Source organism: Hyla sarda, chromosome 1, assembly GCF_029499605.1.
Source record: "Hyla sarda isolate aHylSar1 chromosome 1, aHylSar1.hap1, whole genome shotgun sequence".
Taxonomy (NCBI): domain Eukaryota; kingdom Metazoa; phylum Chordata; class Amphibia; order Anura; family Hylidae; genus Hyla; species Hyla sarda.
The window spans coordinates 258,670,273-258,690,337 of NC_079189.1; the positions used below are offsets into that span (position 1 = coordinate 258,670,273).

The 20,065-nt window shown below is 50.3% G+C and overlaps 17 pseudogenes; all 17 read left to right on the plus strand.

Moving 5' to 3' along the window:
• Nucleotides 1-1,090: 1,090 nt before the first annotated feature.
• On the plus strand, nt 1,091-1,210 carry LOC130350724 (5S ribosomal RNA; annotated as a pseudogene).
• A 676-nt stretch (nt 1,211-1,886) lies between these two features.
• On the plus strand, nt 1,887-2,006 carry LOC130352798 (5S ribosomal RNA; annotated as a pseudogene).
• An 82-nt stretch (nt 2,007-2,088) lies between these two features.
• On the plus strand, nt 2,089-2,208 carry LOC130352819 (5S ribosomal RNA; annotated as a pseudogene).
• A 271-nt stretch (nt 2,209-2,479) lies between these two features.
• LOC130352178 (5S ribosomal RNA) lies at nt 2,480-2,599 on the plus strand (annotated as a pseudogene).
• Nucleotides 2,600-2,883: 284 nt separating this feature from the next.
• On the plus strand, nt 2,884-3,003 carry LOC130353149 (5S ribosomal RNA; annotated as a pseudogene).
• Nucleotides 3,004-3,280: 277 nt separating this feature from the next.
• Nucleotides 3,281-3,400, plus strand: LOC130320194 (5S ribosomal RNA; annotated as a pseudogene).
• Nucleotides 3,401-4,278: 878 nt separating this feature from the next.
• On the plus strand, nt 4,279-4,398 carry LOC130353031 (5S ribosomal RNA; annotated as a pseudogene).
• Nucleotides 4,399-5,087: 689 nt separating this feature from the next.
• Nucleotides 5,088-5,207, plus strand: LOC130352025 (5S ribosomal RNA; annotated as a pseudogene).
• A 2,668-nt stretch (nt 5,208-7,875) lies between these two features.
• LOC130318633 (5S ribosomal RNA) lies at nt 7,876-7,995 on the plus strand (annotated as a pseudogene).
• A 480-nt stretch (nt 7,996-8,475) lies between these two features.
• On the plus strand, nt 8,476-8,595 carry LOC130313970 (5S ribosomal RNA; annotated as a pseudogene).
• Nucleotides 8,596-10,668: 2,073 nt separating this feature from the next.
• On the plus strand, nt 10,669-10,788 carry LOC130322387 (5S ribosomal RNA; annotated as a pseudogene).
• Nucleotides 10,789-11,457: 669 nt separating this feature from the next.
• On the plus strand, nt 11,458-11,577 carry LOC130345731 (5S ribosomal RNA; annotated as a pseudogene).
• Nucleotides 11,578-13,011: 1,434 nt separating this feature from the next.
• LOC130327405 (5S ribosomal RNA) lies at nt 13,012-13,131 on the plus strand (annotated as a pseudogene).
• A 479-nt stretch (nt 13,132-13,610) lies between these two features.
• On the plus strand, nt 13,611-13,730 carry LOC130351991 (5S ribosomal RNA; annotated as a pseudogene).
• Nucleotides 13,731-17,012: 3,282 nt separating this feature from the next.
• LOC130322398 (5S ribosomal RNA) lies at nt 17,013-17,132 on the plus strand (annotated as a pseudogene).
• A 669-nt stretch (nt 17,133-17,801) lies between these two features.
• LOC130346128 (5S ribosomal RNA) lies at nt 17,802-17,921 on the plus strand (annotated as a pseudogene).
• Nucleotides 17,922-18,770: 849 nt separating this feature from the next.
• Nucleotides 18,771-18,890, plus strand: LOC130350735 (5S ribosomal RNA; annotated as a pseudogene).
• The last annotated feature ends 1,175 nt before the right edge of the window (nt 18,891-20,065 follow it).

Below are 20,065 nucleotides of genomic sequence, written 5' to 3' on the forward strand. Positions count from 1 at the left end.
TGGCAATCCAAGGTGCTATTGATCTGTTGCCGCCTTCCTCTCCGATTAAAAAAAATATTTATTGATGCTTAAATCCACAGTATACAAAGAGTGAAGATGTCAACAGCCATCCTAAGCTGAACGCGCCTGTTCTCGTCAGATCGCAGACTGCTACCCAGCTTAGGGCCCGGTAAGTACTGGCATGGGAGACTGGCTGGGAATCCCGGGTGCCGTTGATATTTTGCTCTATTGCTGCCTTCCGCTCCGATTCCGAAAATAATTTATTGATGCTTAAATCCACAGTATACAAGGTGTGAAGCTGTCGACGGCCATCCTAAGCTTAACGCGCCTGCTCTCGTCAGATCGCAGACTGGTACAGATCTTAGGGCCCGGTAAGTTCCGGCATGGGACACTGGCTGGGAATCCCGGCTGCCGTTGACATTTTGCTCTGTTGCCGCCTTCCGTTCCAATTCCGAAAAGGATTTATTGATGCTTAAATGCACAGTATAAAGGGCGAGGAGCAGTCAACGGCCATCCTAAGCTGAATGCGCCTGTTCTCGTCAGATCGCAGACTGCTACCCAGCTTCGGGCCTGGTAAGTACCAGCATGGGAGACTGGCTGGGAATCCCGGGTGCAGTTGACATTTTGCTCTGTTTCTCCTCAGATTCCGAATTTTTTTTATTGATGCTTAAATCCACAGTATACAAAGTGTGAAGCTGTCAACGGTCATCCTAAGCTGAACGTGCCTGCTCTCGTCAGATCGCAGACTGCTACCCAGCTTAGGGCCTGGTAAGTACCAGCTTGGGAGACTGGCTGGGAATCCCAGGTGCAGTTGACATTTTAATCTGTTGCCGCCTTCCGCTCCAATTCGGAAAAGGATTTATTGATGCTTAAATCCACAATATACAGGGTGTGAAGCTGTCAACGGCCATCCTAAGCCTGAACGTGTCTGCTCTCCTCAGATCGCAGACTGTTGCCCGGCAGTTACCGGCATGGGAGACTGGTTGGCAATACAAGGTGCCATTGACATTTTGCTCTGTTGCCGCCTTCCTCTCCGATTAATAAAAATATTTATTGATGCTTAAATCCACAATATACAAGGCGTGAAGCTGTCAACGGCCATCCTAAGCTGAACGCGCCTGCTCTCGTCAGATCGCAGACTGCTACCCAGCTTAGGGCCTGGTAAGTACCAGCATGGGAGACTGGCTGGGAATCCCGGGTGCAGTTGACATTTTAATCTGTTGCCGCCTTCCGCACCGATTCGGAAAAGGATTTATTGATGCTTAAATCCACAATATACAGGGTGCGAAGCTGTCAACGGCCATCCTAAGCCTGAACGTGCCTGCTCTCCTCAGATCGCAGACTGCTGCCCGGCAGTTACCGGCATGGGAGACTGGCTGGCAATCCAAGGTGCCATTGACATTTTGCTCTGTTGCCGCCTTCCTCTCCGATTAAAAAAATATTTATTGATGTTTAAATCCACAATATACAAGGCGTGAAGATGTCAACGGCCATCCTAAGCTGAACGCGCCTGCTCTCGTCAGATCGCAGACTGCTACCCAGCTTAGGGCCCAGTAAGTACCGGCATGGGAGACTGGCTGGGAATCCCGGGTGCAGTTGACATTTTTCTCTGTTGCCGCCTTCCGCTCCGATTCCGAAAAGAATTTATTGATGCTTAAATCCACAGTATACAAGGTGTGAAGCTGTCGACGGCCATCCTAAGCTTAACGCGCCTGCTCTCGTCAGATCGCAGACTGGTACAGATCTTAGGGCCCGGTAAGTACCGGCATGGAACACTGGCTGGGAATCCCGGCTGCCGTTGACATTTTGCTCTGTTTCCGCCTTCCGTTCCGATTCCGAAAAGGATTTATTGATGCTTAAATCCACAGTATACAAAGTGTGAAGCTGTCAATGGCCATTCTAAGCTGAACGCGCCTGCTCTCGTCAGATCGCAGACTGCTACCCAGCTTAGGGCCTGGTAAGTACCAGCATGGGAGACTGGCTGGGAATCCCGGGTGCAGTTGACATTTTAATCTGTTGCCGCCTTCCGCTCCTATTCGGAAAAGGATTTATTGATGCTTAAATGCACAGTATAAAGGGCGTGAAGCTGTCAACGGCCATCCTAAGCTGAACGCGCCTGCTCTCGTCAGAACGCAGACTGCTACCCAGCTTAGGGCCCGGTAAGTACCAGCATGGGAGACTGGCTGGGAATCCCAGGTGTTGTTGACATTTTGCTCTGTAGCCGCCTTCCGCTCCGATTCCGAAAAGGATTATTGATGCTTAAATCCACAGTATACAGGGTGTGAAGCCGTCTACGGCTATCCTAAGCTGAATGTACCTGTTCTTGTCAGATCGCAGACTGCTGCCCGGCAAGTACGGGCATGGGAGACTGGCTGGCAATCCAAGGTGCTATTGACATTTTGCTCTGTTGCCGCCTTCCTCTCCGATTCCGAAAAGGATTTATTGATGCTTAAATGCACAGTATAAAAAGCATGAAGCTGTCAATGGCCATCCAAAGCTGAACGCGCCTGCTCTCGTCAGATCGCAGACTGCTACGCAGCCTAGGGCCCGGTAAGTACTGGCATGGGAGACTGGCTGGGAATCCCGGGTGCCGTTGACATTTTGCTCTATTGCTGCCTTCCGCTCCGATTCCGAAAAGAATTTATTGATGCTTAAATCCACAGTATACAAGGTGTAAAGCTGTCGACGGCCATCCTAAGCTTAACGCGCCTGCTCTCGTCAGATCGCAGACTGGTACAGATCTTAGGGCCCGGTAAGTACCGGCATGGGACACTGGCTGGGAATCCCGGCTGCCGTTGACATTTTGCTCTGTTGCCGCCTTCCGTTCCGATTCCGAAAAGGATTTATTGATGCTTAAATGCACAGTATAAAGGGCGAAAAGCTGTCAACGGCCATCCTAAGCTGAACGCGCCTGCTCTCGTCAGATCGCAGACTGCTATCCAGCTTAGGGCCCGGTAAGTACCAGCATGGGAGACTGGCTGGGAATCCCAGGTGTCGTTGACATTTTGCTCTGTTGCCGCCTTCCGCTCTGATTCCGAAAAGGATTTATTGATGCTTAAATCCACAGTATACAGGGTGTGAAGATGTCTACGGCCATCCTAAGCTGAATGCGCCTGTTCTTGTCAGATCGCAGACTGCTACCCAGCTTCGGGCCTGGTAAGTACCAGCATGGGAGACTGGCTGGGAATCCTGGGTGCAGTTGACATTTTGCTCTGTTTCTGCTCCGATTCCGAAAATTATTTATTGATGCTTAAATCCACAGTATACAAAGTGTGAAGCTGTCAACGGCCATCCTAAGCTGAACGCGCCTGCTCTCGTCAGATCGCAGACTGCTACCCAGCTTAGGGCCCGGTAAGTACCAGCATGGGAGACTGGCTGGGAATCCCAGGTGTTGTTGACATTTTGCTCTGTAGCCGCCTTCCGCTCTGATTACGAAAAGGATTTATTGATGCTTAAATCCACAATATACAGGGTGTGAAGCCGTCTACGGCTATCCTAAGCTGAAAGTGCCTGTTCTTGTCAGATCGCAGACTGCTGCCCGGCAAGTACGGGCATGGGAGACTGGCTGGCAATCCAAGGTGCTATTGAAATTTTGCTCTGTTGCCGCCTTCCTCTCCGATTCCGAAAAGGATTTATTGATGCTTAAATGCACAGTATAAAAAGCATGAAGCTGTCAATGGCCATCCTAAGCTGAACGCGCCTTCTCTCGTCAGATCGCAGACTGCTACCCAGCTTAGGGCCCGGTAAGTACTGGCATGGGAGACTGGCTGGGAATCCCGGATGCCGTTGCCATTTTGCTCTATTGCTGCCTTCCGCTCCGATTCCGAAAAGATATTATTGATGCTTAAATCCACAGTATAAAGGGCGAGAAGCTGTCAAAGGCCATCCTAAGCTGAACGCACTTCCTCTCGTCAGATCGCAGACTGCTACCCAGCTTAGGGCCCGGTAAGTATCAGCATGGGAGACTGGCTGGGAATCCCAGGTGCCGTTGACATTTTGCTCTATTGCTGCCTTCCGCTCCGATTCCGAAAATAATTTATTGATGCTTAAATCCACAGTATACAAGGTGTGAAGCTGTCGACGGCCATCCTAAGCTTAACGTGCCTGCTCTCGTCAGATCGCAGACTGGTACAGATCTTAGGGCCCGGTAAGTACCGGCATGGGACACTGGCTGGGAATCCCGGCTGCCGTTGACATTTTGCTCTGTTGCCGCCTTCCGTTCCGATTCCAAAAAGGATTTATTGATGCTTAAATGCACAGTATAAAGGGCGAGAAGCTGTCAACGGCCATCCTAAGCTGAACACGCCTGCTCTCGTCAGATCGCAGACTGCTACCCAGCTTAGGGCCCGGTAAGTACCAGCATGGGAGACTGGCTGGGAATCCCGGGTGCCGTTGGCCTTTTTAATCTGTTGCCGCCTTCCGCTCCGATTCGGAAAAGGATTTATTGATGCTTAAATCCACAGTATAAAGGGCGTGAAGCTGTCAACGGCCATCCTAATCTGAACACGTCTGCTCTCGTCAGATCGCAGACTGCTACCCAACTTAGGGCCCGGTAAGTACCAGCATGGGAGACTGGCTGGGAATCCCAGGTGTCGTTGACATTTTGCTCTGTTGCCGCCTTACGCTCCGATTCCGAAAAGGATTTATTGATGCTTAAATCCACAGTATACAGGGTGTGAAGATGTCTACGGCCATCCTAAGCTGAACGCGCCTGCTCTCGTCAGATCGCAGACTGCTACCCAGCTTAGGGCCCAGTAAGTACCGGCATGGGAGATTGGCTGGGAATCCCGGGTGCAGTTGACATTTTGCTCTGTTGCCGCCTTCCCTTCCGATTCCGAAAAGGATTTATTGATGCTTAAATGCACAGTGTAAAAAGCTTGAAGCTGTCAATGGCCATCCTAAGCTGAACGCGCCTGCTCTTGTCAGATCGCAGACGGCTACCCAGCTTAGGGCCCGGTAAGTACCGGCATGGGAGACTGGCTGGCAATCCAAGGTGCCATTGACATTTTGCTCTCTTGCCGCCTTCCTCTCCGATTAATAAAAATATTTATTGATGCTTAAATCCACAATATACAAGGCGTGAAGCTGTCAACGGCCATCCTAAGCTGAACGCTCCTGCTCTCGTCAGATCGCAGACTGCTACCCAGCTTAGGGCCTGGTAAGTACCAGCATGGGAGACTGGCTGGGAATCCCGGGTGCAGTTGACATTTTAATCTGTTGCCGCCTTACGCTACGATTCCGAAAAGGATTTATTGATGCTTAAATCCACAGTATAGAGGGTGTGAAGATGTCTACGGCCATCCTAAGCTGAATGCGACTGTTCTCGTCAGATCGCAGACTGCTACCCAGCTTCGGGCCTGGTAAGTACCAGCATGGGAGACTGGCTGGGAATCCCGGGTGCAGTTGACATTTTGCTCTGTTTCTGCTCCGATTCCGAAAATTATTTATTGATGCTTAAATCCACAGTATACAAAGTGTGAAGCTGTCAACGGCCATCCTAAGCTGAACGCGCCTGCTCTCGCCAGATCGCAGACTGCTACCCAGCTTAGGGCCTGGTAAGTACCAGCATGGGAGACTGGCTGGGAATCTCAGGTGTTGTTGACATGTAGCTCTGTAGACATTTTGCTTTGATTCCGAAAAGGATTTATTGATGCTTAAATCCACAATATACAGAGTGTGAAGCCGTCTACGGCTATCCTAAGCTGAATGTGCCTGTTCTTGTCAGATCGCAGACTGCTGCCCGGCAAGTACGGGCATGGTAGACTGGCTGGCAATCCAAGGTGCTATTGACATTTTGCTCTGTTGCCGCCTTCCTCTCCGATTTCGAAAAGGATTTATTGATGCTTAAATGCACAGTATAAAAAGCAAGAAGCTTTCAATGGCCATCCTAAGCTGAACGCGCCTGCTCTCGTCAGATCGCAGACTGCTTCCCAGCTTCGGGCCTGGTAAGTACCAGCATGGGAGACTGGCTGGCAATCCAAGGTGCTATTGACATTTTGATCTGTTGCCGCCTTCCTCTCTGATTAAAAAAAATATTTATTGATGCTTAAATCCACAGTATACAAGGTATGAAGATGTCAACGGCCATCCTAAGCTGAACGCGCCTTCTCTCGTCAGATCGCAGACTGCTACCCAGCTTAGGGCCCGGTAAGTACTGGCATGGGAGACTGGCTGGGAATCCCGGGTGCCGTTGATATTTTGCTCTATTGCTGCCTTCCGCTCCGATTCCGAAAATAATTTATTGATGCTTAAATCCACAGTATACAAGGTGTGAAGCTGTCGACGGCCATCCTAAGCTTAACGCGCCTGCTCTCGTCAGATCGCAGACTGGTACAGATCTTAGGGCCCGGTAAGTACCGGCATGGGACACTGGCTGGGAATCCCGGCTGCCGGCGACATTTTGCTCTGTTGCCGCCTTCCGTTCCAATTCCGAAAAGGATTTATTGATGCCTAAATGCACAGTATAAAGGGCGAGAAGCTGTCAACGGCCATCCTAAGCTGAACGCGCCTGTTCTCGTCAGATCGCAGACTGCTACCCTGCTTCGGGCCTGGTAAGTACCAGCAAGGGAGACTGGCTGGGAATCCCGGGTGCAGTTGACATTTTGCTCTGTTTCTGCTCAGATTCCGAAAATTATTTATTGATGCTTAAATCCACAGTATACAAAGTGTGAAGCTGTCAACGGCCATCCTAAGCTAAACGCGCCTGCTCTCGTCAGATCGCAGACTGCTACCCAGCTTAGGTCCTGGTAAGTACCAGCATGGGAGACTGGCTGGGAATCCCGGGTGCAGTTGACTTTTTAATATGTTGCCGCCTTCCGCTCCGATTCGGAAAATGATTTATTGATGCTTAAATCCACAATATACAGGGTGTAAAGCTGTCAACGGCCATCCTAAGCCTGAACGTGCCTGCTTTCCTCAGATCGCAGACTGCTGCCCGGCAGTTACCGGCATGGGAGACTGGCTGGCAATCCAAGGTGCCATTGACATTTTGCTCTGTTGCCGCCTTCCTCTCCGATGAAAAAAATATTTATTGATGCTTAAATCCACAATATACAAGGCGTGAAGATGTCAACGGCCATCCTAAGCTGAACGCGCCTGCTCTCGTCAGATCGCAGACTGCTACCCAGCTTAGGGCCCAGTAAGTACCGGCATGGGAGACTGGCTGGGAATCCCGGGTGCAGTTGACATTTTGCTCTGTTGCCGCCTTCCGCTCCGATTCCGAAAAGAATTTATTGATGCTTAAATCCACAGTATACAAGGTGTGAAGCTGTCGACGGCCATCCTAAGCTTAACGCGCCTGCTCTCGTCAGATCGCAGACTGGTACAGATCTTAGGGCCCGGTAAGTACCGGCATGGGACACTGGCTGGGAATCCCGGCTGCCGTTGACATTTTGCTCTGTTGCCGCCTTCCGTTCCGATTCCGAAAAGGATTTATTGATGCTTAAATGCACAGTATACAAAGTGTGAAGCTGTCAACAGCCATCCTAAGCTGAACGCGCCTGCTCTCGTCAGATCGCAGACTGCTACCCAGCTAAGGGCCCAGTAAGTACCGGCATGGGAGACTGGCTGGGAATCCCGGGTGCAGTTGACATTTTGCTCTGTTGCCGCCTTCCGTTCCGATTCCGAAAAGAATTTATTGATGCTTAAATCCACAGTATACAAGGTGTGAAGCTGTCGACAGCCATCCTAAGCTTAACGCGCCTGCTCTCGTCAGATAGCAGACTGGTACAGATCTTAGGGCCCGGTAAGTACCGGCATGGGACACTGGCTGGGAATCCCGGCTGCCGTTGACATTTTGCTCTGTTGCCGCCTTCCTTTCCGATTCCGAAAAGGATTTATTGATGCTTAAATGCACAGTATACAAAGTGTGAAGCTGTCAACGGCCATCCTAAGCTGAACGCACCTGCTCTCGTCAGATCGCAGACTGCTACCCAGCTTAGGGCCCGGTAAGTACCAGCATGGGAGACTGGCTGGGAATCTCAGGTGTTGTTGACATTTTGCTCTGTAGCTCTGTAGACATTTTGCTCCGATTCCGAAAAGGATTTATTGATGCTTAAATCCACAATATACAGGGTGTGAAGTCGTCTACGGCTATCCTAAGCTGAATGCGCCTGTTCTTGTCAGATCGCAGACTGCTGCCCGGCAAGTACGGGCATGGGTGACTGGCTGGCAATCCAAGGTGCTATTGACATTTTGATCTGTTGCCGCCTTCCTCTCCGATTAAAAAAAATATTTATTGATGCTTAAATCCACAGTATACAAGGCGTGAAGATGTCAACGGCCATCCTAAGCTGAACGCGCCTGCTCTCGTCAGATCGCAGACTGGTACAGATCTTAGGGCCCGGTAAGTATCGGCATGGGACACTGGCTGGGAATCCCGGGTGCAGTTGACATTTTAATCTGTTGCCGCCTTACGCTCCGATTCGGAAAAGGATTTATTGATGCTTAAATGCACAGTATAAAGGGCGTGAAGCTGTCAACGGCCATCCTAAGCTGAACGCGCCTGCTCTCGTCAGATCGCAGACTGCTACCCAGCTTAGGGCCCGGTAAGTACCAGCATGGGAGACTGGCTGGGAATCCCAGGTGTCGTTGACATTTTGCTCTGTTGCCGCCTTACGCTCCGATTCCGAAAAGGATTTATTGATGCTTAAATCCACAGTATACAGGGTGTGAAGTTGTCTACGGCCATCCTAAGCTGAATGTGCCTGTTCTCGTCAGATCGCAGACTGCTACCCTGCTTCGGGCCTGATAAGTACCAGCATGGGAGACTGGCTGGGAATCCCGGGTGCAGTTGACATTTTGCTCTGTTTCTGCTCCGATTCCGAAAATTATTTATTGATGCTTAAATCCACAGTATACAAAGTGTGAAGCTGTCAACGGCCATCCTAAGCTAAATGCACCTGCTCTCGTCAGATTGCAGACTGCTACCCAGCTTAGGGCCTGGTAAGTACCAGCATGGGAGACTGGCTGGGAATCCCGGGTGCAGTTGACATTTTAGTCTGTTGCCGCCTTCCGCTCAGATTCGGAAAAGGATTTATTGATGCTTAAATGCACAATAAACAGGGTGTGAAGCTGTCAACGGCCATCCTAAGCCTGAACGTGCCTGCTCTCCTCAGATCGCAGACTGCTGCCCGGCAGTTACCGGCATGGGAGACTGGCTGGCAATCCAAGGTGCCATTGACATTTTGCTCTGTTGCCACCGATTAAAAAAATATTTATTGATGCTTAAATCCACAATATACAAGGCGTGAAGATGTCAACGGCCATCCTAAGCTGAACGCGCCTGCTCTCGTCAGATCGCAGACTGCTACCCAGCTTAGGGCCCAGTAAGTACCGGCATGGGAGACTGGCTGGGAATCCCGGGTGCAGTTGACATTTTGCTCTGTTGCCGCCTTCCGCTCCGATTCCGAAAAGAATTTATTGATGCTTAAATCCACAGTATACAAGGTGTGAAGCTGTCGACGGCCATCCTAAACTTAACGCGCCTGCTCTCGTCAGATCGCAGACTGGTACAGATCTTAGGGCCCGGTATGTACCGGCATGGGACACTGGCTGGGAATCCCGGCTGCCGCTGACATTTTGCTCTGTTGCCGCCTTCCGTTCCGATTCCGAAAAGGATTTATTGATGCTTAAATGCACAGTATACAAAGTGTGAAGCTGTCAACGGCCATCCTAAGCTGAACGCGCCTGCTCTCGTCAGATCGCAGACTGCTACCCAGCTTAGGGTCTGGTAAGTACCAGCATGGGAGACTGGCTGGGAATCCCGGGAGCAGTTGACGTTTTAATCTGTTGCCGCCTTCCGCTCCGATTCGGAAAAGGATTTATTGATGCTTAAATGCACAGTATAAAGGGCATGGAGCTGATAATGGCCATCCTAAGCTGAACGCGCCTGCTCTCGTCAGATTGCAGACTGCTACTCAGCTTAGGGCCCGGTAAGTACCAGCATGGGAGACTGGCTGAGAATCTCAGGTGTTGTTGACATTTTGCTCTGTAGCTCTGTAGACATTTTGCTCCGATTCCAAAAAGGATTTATTGATGCTTAAATCCACAATATACAGGGTGTGAAGCCGTCTACGGCTATCCTAAGCTGAATGCGCCTGTTCTTGTCAGATCGCAGACTGCTGCCCGGCAAGTACGGGCATGGGAGACTGGCTGGCAATCCAAGGTGCTATTGACATTTTGATCTGTTGCCGCCTTACTCTCCGATTAAAAAAAATATTTATTGATGCTTAAATCAACAGTATACAAGGCATGAAGATGTCAACGGCCATCCTAAGCTGAACGCGCCTGCTCTTGTCAGATCGCAGACTGCTTCCCAGCTTAGGGCCCAGTAAGCACTGGCATGGGAGACTGGCTGGGAATCCCAGGTGCCGTTGACATTTTGCTCTATTGCTGCCTTCCGCTCCGATTCCGAAAATAATTTATTGATGCTTAAATCCACAGTATACAAGGTGTGAAGCTGTCGACGGCCATCCTAAGCTTAACGCGCCTGCTCTCGTCAGATCGCAGACTGGTACAGATCTTAGGGCCCGGTAAGTACCGGCATGGGACACTGGCTGGGAATCCCGGCTGCCGTTGACATTTTGCTCTGTTGCCGCCTTCCGTTCCGTTCCGATTCCGAAAAGGTTTTATTGATGCTTAAATGCACAGTATAAAGGGCGAGAAGCTGTCAACGGCCATCCTAAGCTGAACTCGCCTGCTCTCGTCAGATCGCAGACTGCTACACAGCTTAGGGCCCGGTAAGTACCAGCATGGGAGACTGGCTGGGAATCCCAGGTGTCGTTGACATTTTGCTCTGTTGCCGCCTTTCGCTCCGATTCCGAAAAGGATTTATTGATGCTTAAATCCACAGTATACAGGTTGTGAAAATGTCTACGGCCATCCTAAGCTGAATGCGCCTGTTCTTGTCAGATCGCAGACTGCTACCCAGCTTCGGGCCTGGTAAGTACCGGCATGGGAGGCTGGCTGGGAATCCTGGGAGCAGTTGAAATTTTGCTCTGTTTCTGCTCCGATTCCGAAAATTATTTATTGATGCTTAAATCCACAGTATACAAAATGTGAAGCGTACAACGGCCATCCTAAGCTGAACACGCCTGCTCTCGTCAGATCGCAGACTGCTACCCAGCTTAGGGCCCGGTAAGTACCAGCATGGGAGACTGGCTGGGAATCCCAGGTGTTGTTGACATTTTGCTCTGTAACCGCCTTCCGCTTCGATTCCGAAAAGGATTTATTGATGCTTAAATCCACAGTATACAGGGTGTGAAGCCGTCTACGGCTATCCTAAGCTGAATGTGCCTGTTCTTGTCAGATCGCAGACTGCTGCCCGGCAAGTACGGGCATGGGTGACTGGCTGGCAATCCAAGGTGCTATTGACATTTTGCTCTGTTGCCGCCTTACTCTCCGATTCCGAAAAGGATTTATTGATGCTTAAATGCACAGTATAAAAAGCATGAAGCTGTCAATGGCCATCCTAAGCTGAACGCGCCTGCTCTCGTCAGATCGCAGACTGCTACCCAGCTTAGGGCCCGGTAAGTACTGGCATGGGAGACTGGCTGGGAATCCCAGGTGCCGTTGACATTTTGCTCTATTGCTGCCTTCCGCTCCGATTCCGAAAATAATTTATTGATGCTTAAATCCACAGTATACAAGGTGTGAAGCTGTTGACGGCCATCCAAAGCTTATTTATGCCTAAATGCACAGTATAAAGGGCAAGAAGCTGTCAACGGCCATCCTAAGCTGAACGCGCCTGCTCTCGTCAGATCGCCGCATTCCGCTCCGATTCGGAAAAGGATTTATTGATGCTTAAATCCACAATACACAGGGTGTGAAGCTGTCAACGGCCATCCTAAGCCTGAACGTGCCTGCTCTCCTCAGATCGCAGACTGCTGCCCGGCAGTTACCGGCATGGGAGGCTGGCTGGCAATCCAAGGTGCCATTGACATTTTGCTCTGTTGCCACCTTCCTCTCCGATTAAAAAATTATTTATTGATGCTTAAATCCACAATATACAAGGCGTGAAGATGTCAATGGCCATCCTAAGCTGAACGCGCCTGCTCTCGTCAGATCGCAGACTGCTACCCAGCTTAGGGCCCAGTAAGTACCGGCAAGGGAGACTGGCTGGGAATACCGGGTGCAGTTGACATTTTGCTCTGTTGCCGCCTTCCATTCCGTTTCCGAAAAGGATTTATTGATGCTTAAATGCACAGTATAAAAAGCATGAAGCTGTCAATGGCCATCCTAAGCTGAACGCGCCTGCTCTCGTCAGATCGCAGACTGGTACAGATCTTAGGGCCCGGTAAGTACCGGCATGGGACACTGGCTGGGAATCCCGGCTGCCGTTGACATTTTGCTCTGTTGCCGCCTTCCGTTCCGATTCCGAAAAGGATTTATTGATGCTTAAATGCACAGTATACAAAATGAGAAGCTGTCAACGGCCATCCTAAGCTGAACGTGCCTGCTCTCGTCAGATCGCAGACTGCTACCCAGCTTAGGGCCTGGTAAGTACCAGCATGGGAGACTGGCTGGGAATCCCGGGTGCAGTTGACATTTTAATCTGTTGCCGCCTTCCGCTCCTATTCGGAAAAGGATTTATTGATGCTTAAATGCACAGTATAAAGGGCTTGAAGCTGTTAACGGACATCCTAAGCTGAACGCGCCTGCTCTCGTCAGATCGCAGACTGCTACCCAGCTTAGGGCCCGGTAAGTACCAGCATGGGAGACTGGCTGGGAATCTCAGGTGTTGTTGACATTTTGCTCTGTAGACATTTTGCTCCGAATCCGAAAAGGATTTATTAAATCCACAATATACAGGGTGTGAAGCCGTCTACGGCTATCCTAAGCTGAATGCGCCTGTTCTTGTCAGATCGCAGACTGCTGCCCGGCAAGTCCGGGCATGGGAGACTGGCTGGCATTCCAAGGTGCTATTGACATTTTGATCTGTTGCCGCCTTCCTCTCCGATTAAAAAAAATATTTATTGATGCTTAAATCCACAGTATACAAGGCGTGAAGATGTCAACGGCCATCCTAAGCTTAACGCGCCTGCTCTCGTCAGATCGCAGACTGCTACCCAGCTTAGGGCCCGGTAAGTACTGGCATGGGAGACTGGCTGGGAATCCCTGGTGCCGTTGATATTTTGCTCTATTGCTGCCTTCCGCTCCGATTCCGAAAAGAATTTATTGATGCTTAAATCCACAGTATACAAGGTGTGAAGCTGTCGACGGCCATCCTAAGCTTAACGCGCCTGCTCTCGTCAGATCGCAGACTGGTACAGATCTTAGGGCCCGGTAAGTACCGGCATGGGACACTGGCTGGGAATCCCGGCTGCCGGCGACATTTTGCTCTGTTGCCGCCTTCCGTTCCAAATCCGAAAAGGATTTATTGATGCCTAAATGCACAGTATAAAGGGCGAGAAGCTGTCAACGGCCATCCTAAGCTGAACGCGCCTGTTCTCGTCAGATCGCAGACTGCTACCCTGCTTCGGGCGTGGTAAGTACCAGCAAGGGAGACTGGCTGGGAATCCCGGGTGCAGTTGACATTTTGCTCTGTTTCTGCTCCGATTCCGAAAATTATTTATTGATGCTTAAATCCACAGTATACAAAGTGTGAAGCTGTCAACGGCCATCCTAAGCTGAACGCGCCTGCTCTCGTCAGATCGCAGACTGCTACCCAGCTTAGGTCCTGGTAAGTACCAGCATGGGAGACTGGCTGGGAATCCCAGGTGTCGTTGACATTTTGCTCTGTTGCCGCCTTCCGCTCCGATTCCGAAAAGGATTTATTGATGCTTAAATCCACAGTATACAGAGTGTGAAGACGTCTACGGCCATCCTAAGCTGAATGCGCCTGTTCTCGTCAGATCGCAGACAGCTACCCAGCTTAGAGCCTTGTAAGTACCAGCATGGGAGACTGGCTGGGAATCCCGGGTGCAGTTGACATTTTAATCTGTTGCCGCCTTCCCCTCCGATTCGGAAAAGGATTTATTGATGCTTAAATTCACAATATACAGGGTGTGAAGCTGTCAACAGCCATCCTAAGCCTGAACGTGCCTGCTCTCCTCAGATCGCAGACTGCTGCCCGGCAGTTACCGGCATGGGAGACTGGCTGGCAATCCAAGGTGCCATTGACATTTTGCTCTGTTGCCGCCTTCCTCTCCGATTAAAAAAATATTTATTGATGCTTAAATCCACAATATACAAGGCGTGAAGATGTCAACGGCCATCCTAAGCTGAACGCGCCTGCTCTCGTCAGATCGCAGACTTCTACCCAGCTTAGGGCCCAGTAAGTACCGGCATGGGAGACTAGCTGGGAATCCCGGGTGCAGTTGACATTTTGCTCTGTTGCCGCCTTCCGCTCCGATTCCGAAAAGGTTTTATTGATGCTTAAATGCACAGTATACAAAGTGTGAAGCTGTCAACGGCCATCCTAAGCTGAACGCGCCTGCTCTCGTCAGATCGCAGACTGCTACCCAGCTTAGGTCCTGGTAAGTACCAGCATGGGAGACTGGCTGGGAATCCCGGGTGCAGTTGACTTTTTAATATGTTGCCGCCTTCCGCTCCGATTCGGAAAATGATTTATTGATGCTTAAATCCACAATATACAGGGTGTAAAGCTGTCAACGGCCATCCTAAGCCTGAACGTGCCTGCTTTCCTCAGATCGCAGACTGCTGCCCGGCAGTTACCGGCATGGGAGACTGGCTGGCAATCCAAGGTGCCATTGACATTTTGCTCTGTTGCCGCCTTCCTCTCCGATGAAAAAAATATTTATTGATGCTTAAATCCACAATATACAAGGCGTGAAGATGTCAACGGCCATCCTAAGCTGAACGCGCCTGCTCTCGTCAGATCGCAGACTGCTACCCAGCTTAGGGCCCAGTAAGTACCGCCATGGGAGACTGGCTGGGAATCCCGGGTGCAGTTGACATTTTGCTCTGTTGCCGCCTTCCGCTCCGATTCCGAAAAGAATTTATTGATGCTTAAATCCACAGTATACAAGGTGTGAAGCTGTCGACGGCCATCCTAAGCTTAACGCGCCTGCTCTCGTCAGATCGCAGACTGGTACAGATCTTAGGGCCCGGTAAGTACCGGCATGGGACACTGGCTGGGAATCCCGGCTGCCGTTGACATTTTGCTCTGTTGCCGCCTTCCGTTCCGATTCCGAAAAGGATTTATTGATGCTTAAATGCACAGTATACAAAGTGTGATGCTGTCAACAGCCATCCTAAGCTGAACGCGCCTGCTCTCGTCAGATCGCAGACTGCTACCCAGCTAAGGGCCCAGTAAGTACCGGCATGGGAGACTAGCTGGGAATCCCGGGTGCAGTTGACATTTTGCTCTGTTGCCGCCTTCCGTTCCGATTCCGAAAAGAATTTATTGATGCTTAAATCCACAGTATACAAGGTGTGAAGCTGTCGACAGCCATCCTAAGCTTAACGCGCCTGCTCTCGTCAGATAGCAGACTGGTACAGATCTTAGGGCCCGGTAAGTACCGGCATGGGACACTGGCTGGGAATCCCGGCTGCCGTTGACATTTTGCTCTGTTGCCGCCTTCCGTTCCGATTCCGAAAAGGATTTATTGATGCTTAAATGCACAGTATACAAAGTGTGAAGCTGTCAACGGCCATCCTAAGCTGAACGCACCTGCTCTCGTCAGATCACAGACTGCTACCCAGCTTAGGGCCCGGTAAGTACCAGCATGGGAGACTGGCTGGGAATCTCAGGTGTTGTTGACATTTTGCTCTGTAGCTCTGTAGACATTTTGCTCCGATTCCGAAAAGGATTTATTGATGCTTAAATCCACAATATACAGGGTGTGAAGTCGTCTACGGCTATCCTAAGCTGAATGCGCCTGTTCTTGTCAGATCGCAGACTGCTGCCCGGCAAGTACGGGCATGGGTGACTGGCTGGCAATCCAAGGTGCAATTGACATTTTGATCTGTTGCCGCCTTCCTCTCCGATTAAAAAAAATATTTATTGATGCTTAAATCCACAGTATACAAGGCGTGAAGATGTCAACGGCCATCCTAAGCTGAACGCGCCTGCTCTCGTCAGATCGCAGACTGGTACAGATCTTAGGGCCCGGTAAGTACCGGCATGGGACACTGGCTGGGAATCCCGGGTGCAGTTGACATTTTAATCTGTTGCCGCCTTACGCTCCGATTCGGAAAAGGATTTATTGATGCTTAAATGCACAGTATAAAGGGCATGGAGCTGTTAATGGCCATCCTAAGCTGAACGCGCCTGCTCTCGTCAGATTGCAGACTGCTACTCAGCTTAGGGCCCGGTAAGTACCAGCATGGGAGACTGGCTGAGAATCTCAGGTGTTGTTGACATTTTGCTCTGTAGCTCTGTAGACATTTTGCTCCGATTCCAAAAAGGATTTATTGATGCTTAAATCCACAATATACAGGGTGTGAAGCCGTCTACGGCTATCCTAAGCTGAATGCGCCTGTTCTTGTCAGATCGCAGACTGCTGCCCGGCAAGTACGGGCATGGGAGACTGGCTGGCAATCCAAGGTGCTATTGACATTTTGATCTGTTACGCCTTACTCTCCGATTAAAAAAAATATTTATTGATGCTTAAATCAACAGTATACAAGGCGTGAAGATGTCAACGGCCATCCTAAGCTGAACGCGCCTGCTCTTGTCAGATCGCAGACTGCTTCCCAGCTTAGGGCCCGGTAAGTACTGGCATGGGAGACTGGCTGGGAATCCCAGGTGCCGTTGACATTTTGCTCTATTGCTGCCTTCCGCTCCGATTCCGAAAATAATTTATTGATGCTTAAATCCACAGTATACAAGGTGTGAAGCTGTCGACGGCCATCCTAAGCTTAACGGGCCTGCTCTCGTCAGATCGCAGACTGGTACAGATCTTAGGGCCCGGTAAGTACCGGCATGGGACACTGGCTGGGAATCCCGGCTGCCGTTGACATTTTGCTCTGTTGCCGCCTTCCGTTCCGTTCCGATTCCGAAAAGGTTTTATTGATGCTTAAATGCACAGTATAAAGGGCGAGAAGCTGTCAACGGCCATCCTAAGCTGAACTCGCCTGCTCTCGTCAGATCGCAGACTGCTACACAGCTTAGGGCCCGGTAAGTACCAGCATGGGAGACTGGCTGGGAATCCCAGGTGTCGTTGACATTTTGCTCTGTTGCCGCCTTTCGCTCCGATTCCGAAAAGGATTTATTGATGCTTAAATCCACAGTATACAGGTTGTGAAAATGTCTACGGCCATCCTAAGCTGAATGCGCCTGTTCTCGTCAGATCGCAGACTGCTACCCAGCTTCGGGCCTGGTAAGTACCGGCATGGGAGGCTGGCTGCGAATCCTGGGAGCAGTTGAAATTTTGCTCTGTTTCTGCTCCGATTCCGAAAATTATTTATTGATGCTTAAATCCACAGTATACAAAATGTGAAGCGTACAACGGCTATCCTAAGCTGAACACGCCTGCTCTCGTCAGATCGCAGACTGCTACCCAGCTTAGGGCCCGGTAAGTACCAGCATGGGAGACTGGCTGGGAATCCCAGGTGTTGTTGACATTTTGCTCTGTAACCGCCTTCCGCTTCGATTCCGAAAAGGATTTATTGATGCTTAAATCCACAGTATACAGGGTATGAAGCCGTCTACGGCTATCCTAAGCTGAATGTGCCTGTTCTTGTCAGATCGCAGACTGCTGCCCGGCAAGTACGGGCATGGGTGACTGGCTGGCAATCCAAGGTGCTATTGACATTTTGCTCTGTTGCCGCCTTACTCTCCGATTCCGAAAAGGATTTATTGATGCTTAAATGCACAGTATAAAAAGCATGAAGCTGTCAATGGCCATCCTAAGCTGAACGCGCCTGCTCTCGTCAGATCGCAGACTGCTACCCAGCTTAGGGCCCGGTAAGTACTGGCATGGGAGACTGGCTGGGAATCCCAGGTGCCGTTGACATTTTGCTCTATTGCTGCCTTCCGCTCCGATTCCGAAAATAATTTATTGATGCTTAAATCCACAGTATACAAGGTGTGAAGCTGTTGACGGCCATCCAAAGCTTATTTATGCCTAAATGCACAGTATAAAGGGCGAGAAGCTGTCAACGGCCATTCTAAGCTGAACGCGCCTGCTCTCGTCAGATCGCCGCATTCCGCTCCGATTCGGAAAAGGATTTATTGATGCTTAAATCCACAATACACAGGGTGTGAAGCTGTCAACGGCCATCCTAAGCCTGAACGTGCCTGCTCTCCTCAGATCGCAGACTGCTGCCCGGCAGTTACCGGCATGGGAGGCTGGCTGGCAATACAAGGTGCCATTGACATTTTGCTCCGTTGCCGCCTTCCTCTCCGATTAAAAAAATATTTATTGATGTTTAAATCCACAATATACAAGGCGTGAAGATGTCAATGGCCATCCTAAGCTGAACGCGCCTGCTCTCGTCAGATCGCAGACTGCTACCCAGCTTAGGGCCCAGTAAGTACCGGCATGGGAGACTGGCTGGGAATACCGGGTGCAGTTGACATTTTGCTCTGTTGCCGCCTTCCATTCCGTTTCCGAAAAGGATTTATTGATGCTTAAATGCACAGTATAAAAAGCATGAAGCTGTCAATGGCCATCCTAAGCTGAACGCGCCTGCTCTCGTCAGATCGCAGACTGGTACAGATCTTAGGGCCCGGTAAGAACCGGCATGGGACACTGGCTGGGAATCCCGGCTGCCGTTGACATTTTGCTCTGTTGCCGCCTTCCGTTCCGATTCCGAAAAGGATTTATTGATGCTTAAATGCACAGTATACAAAATGAGAAGCTGTCAACGGCCATCCTAAGCTGAACGCGCCTGCTCTCGTCAGATCGCAGACTGCTACCCAGCTTAGGGCCTGGTAAGTACCAGCATGGGAGACTGGCTGGGAATCCCGGGTGCAGTTGACATTTTAATCTGTTGCCGCCTTCCGCTCCTATTCGGAAAAGGATTTATTGATGCTTAAATGCACAGTATAAAGGGCTTGAAGCTGTTAACGGACATCCTAAGCTGAACGCGCCTGCTCTCGTCAGATCGCAGACTGCTACCCAGCTTAGGGCCCGGTAAGTACCAGCATGGGAGACTGGCTGGGAATCTCAGGTGTTGTTGACATTTTGCTCTGTAGCTCTGTAGACATTTTGCTCCGATTCCGAAAAGGATTTATTAAATCCACAATATACAGGGTGTGAAGCCGTCTACGGCTATCCTAAGCTGAATGCGCCTGTTCTTGTCAGATCGCAGACTGCTGCCCGGCAAGTACGGGCATGGGAGACTGGCTGGCAATCCAAGGTGCTATTGACATTTTGATCTGTTGCCGCCTTCCTCTCCGATTAAAAAAAATATTTATTGATGCTTAAATCCACAGTATGCAAAGAGTGAAGATGTCAACGGCCATCCTAAGCTGAACGCGCCTGCTCTCGTCAGATTGCAGACTGCTACCCAGCTTAGGGCCCGGTAAGTACTGGCATGGGAGACTGGCTGGGAATCCCGGGTGCCGTTGATATTTTGCTCTATTGCTGCCTTCCGCTCCGATTCCGAAAATAATTTATTGATGCTTAAATCCACAGTATACAAGGTGTGAAGCTGTCGACGGCCATCCTAAGCTTAACGCGCCTGCTCTAGTCAGATCGCAGACTGGTACAGATCTTAGGGCCCGGTAAGTTCCGGCATGGGACACTGGCTGGGAATCCCGGCTGTCGTTGACATTTTGCTCTGTTGCCGCCTTCCGTTCCAATTCCGAAAAGGATTTATTGATGCCTAAATGCACAGTATAAAGGGCGAGAAGCTGTCAACGGCCATCCTAAGCTGAATGCGCCTCTTCTCGTCAGATCGCAGACTGCTACCCAGCTTCGGGCCTGGTAAGTACCAGCATGGGAGACTGGCTGGGAATCCCGGGTGCAGTTGACATTTTGCTCTGTTTCCCCTCTGATTCCGAATTTTTTTTATTGATGCTTAAATCCACAGTATACAAAGTGTGAAGCTGTCAACGGCCATCCTAAGCTGAACGTGCCTGCTCTCGTCAGATCGCAGACTGCTACCCAGCTTAGGGCCTGGTAAGTACCAGCATGGGAGACTGGCTGGGAAT